The sequence below is a fragment of the Meleagris gallopavo genome, chromosome 20 (assembly GCF_000146605.3).
Source record: "Meleagris gallopavo isolate NT-WF06-2002-E0010 breed Aviagen turkey brand Nicholas breeding stock chromosome 20, Turkey_5.1, whole genome shotgun sequence".
Taxonomy (NCBI): domain Eukaryota; kingdom Metazoa; phylum Chordata; class Aves; order Galliformes; family Phasianidae; genus Meleagris; species Meleagris gallopavo.
Window position 1 is genome coordinate 6,533,164 of NC_015030.2, and position 2,744 is coordinate 6,535,907.

Consider the following 2,744-nt stretch of genomic DNA (forward strand, 5'->3'; position numbering starts at 1 on the left):
GGCTTCCGACAGTCCCGGGTAACTCCGGATTGTGGAGCGTGAAAGGCTGACTGACAGCAGGCAGTGTCACAGCTTCCAAAATCTCCTGGCTTTCTAGGGAGCTTGGAATTACTGGACCCGCTGCAGGTTTTTCCTGATGTTTGTTTGATTCCCCCTCAACCATTCAGACTGGAAAGATTTAAATTCCAGAAGTGCTGTGACTTTAGAGCCCGTGAAAGCATTGATCCACGCTTTGCAGCCCAGACTAAAGCTATAAATGCTCATTGTTTCATTCGTGTTTCATTTCTGTCCTGCTTCCTGCTGTCTGAGTGGAAGTGAATTTACTGCCAGCTGCCCCCTGGGCCCACCACAGAGACACCAATTCCCTGTTTGCAGGTTCCCAGCTGGAAACCAGTGAAGATTTAAGAGCTAAAAAGGGCTTACAACCAAATGTTGCTTCCCACACAAGCACTTCTGATACGCTGAGTTGTGCCTCTTATCTCCTGAACTGAGTGTAACCGTACCAATGTAATGCTTTTGCTAGACAGGCAGCTCAAGTCAGACCTCCCGTGCAGTGTTTTAGAAACAAGGAATAAATGAAGGGATGTGTATTATGTCCCACATCTGAAAATCAGCTTCACATGAAATATGCACTGAATGATGCATAATGATACATGATAATGGGGAAGGAAGTGCCAGCTGCCTTAATGAATGGTGGTAGACAAATCTGGAAAAATAAATTATAGAATAATCTTGTATTATATTCCCTTTGTCATAAACTTATTCTGACCCAGAACAATACTGCTGCTCTCCAATAGAAAATAACTGAGACGCAGCTATAATCACGGTACGGGAGTCCAGCGCTCACTGGTTTGTATTTTCTCTTTGTTGTTCACATTTTGCTTCATCTGATAAATGTTGTGGACAAGGCAAGAACAGAGTGAACTACTTCCAGCTAAGGCAGGAGGAACAGCCAGCTGCTGCCTCTGGGTGGCTGGGGAGAACAAGCAGAGCTTCAACCCAGTGCTTTGGCTTTGTCTTGAAGGGAGAGCAGAAGGCTGCTCATGCTTCATCTCAGCTCTCAACCTGTAATGTAGCCAGGCACTTTCTCTGGGACTTTGCTGGGTTGTTTTGTCCATTTCAGTGGGAATGAGTTGAGGATTAGGGCTGTTTTTCTGCTGTGACAATGCATGTATTGCTTTTGCTGGATTTCTGAGAGGCTTGCTTGCTCTGCAATGGGGATGAACGAAAGAAAGACAAGGAAACCTTGGAGAATATCCTCATCTAGAGCAAGCAGATGAACGTGGAAAATTCTCCCTTCTACTCACCCAAAATCACAGTACAACAGCATTCTGCAAGTGTCTTTCCTAGATCCTCCTCCAGACAAGGAGGACTGGCCCTATCTAAACGTATTTAAAGGATTCTCTGCACTTTGTGCTTCTACATCTCATTCCCATTTTATCCACCTGGCACTCTCAGATGTCCTTCATCAGGTGAGGATACTGCTTTGCAAGCTCTAGATGCAAATACCGTGCACAGGTGTGCATGTGGGTGTCCGTGTGATGGGCTTTGGGAACTCACATGAACAGAATTTATGTGTGGCTCCTTCCACCAAATAAGCAGAATTCATGTTAAGAAGCTGCAGCAAAACGTGTTTATAACTTTGTGGTTTGGCATCTTTTAAAGTCAAAAGCCTACTCTGCACCTTATAACCTTTCCTATGACTTCTGAGTATATAAGCTGTGGGAGCTTAAAACAGTGACCAAATGGAAGGAAAGTAACATGTGCTCTCACAAGGTGTGTGTGGTAGAGGCATGTTCTTTATTTCTGTTTCTTTATTCATAAAAATGCAACACATGCTTTACTATACATTATAATACATCGTTTTTATACTCTGATAAATGAAATTAAAATATCAAACAGAGAAACCCAGAAAAAGCCAGACGGGTTGAGAGCAGTGGTTCAAAGAGTATTCTGTCTCCAGCACTGGCTGGTATCAGATGCTGAAGATAAAAGTAGAAGAAACTGTATAGTAGCCTGTTACGAATTAACATGCCCAGGAGAAAAGTTTCTTCCTGACCCTCCTCAGTTAGTGGTTGACTTATATGCCAAAGCATACATTGCTATACACACTCACGTATTTACATCTATCTATACCAAGAAGCATGTGACCAAATGCCAAATCAGGCTCCTGGTACTTTCACTTACATGAAAGTCATTCCAAGGAAAGAATTTTCTTCACCGCAAGAGGCTCACACAGTACACTGCTGGGAGAGGGAAAGCTGCAGTTCACAGCTTGGTAAGGGAAACTGCCTTTACGAACAGCACCTGAACTGTGTCCCTTTTGAAGATAACTGGGTAATTGTGATTGTATATCTCAAACCTCTGAGTAGATTTACCTATATCCACCTGCACCAAGATTGCACACCCCCAGCCTGTCCTGCCTTCTTTGCAGCAGTGCTCCCTAACTCCACCTTCAATCTGTTTGGCTTCAGTTTAAGTTTCTGTCTTGTCCACCAGATACAGAGTATCCCTCTCTTTCGATGCTAGTGATGCTTCTGCATATGAAATAGGCCAATTAATGAGCTTAAGAATAACCACCTCCACTCAGGTTTGTTAATATGCTTGGTTTTACCCAAAAAGGATCATGTAGCATCCAGAACTTTTACAAGTGTGAGCAGAAAGAAATGCAAGATACATTAAAATAATGCAGTAAGATCCAGAAAAGAAAAAGGAAAAGGAAAGGAGAAAGGAAAAGAAGGGAA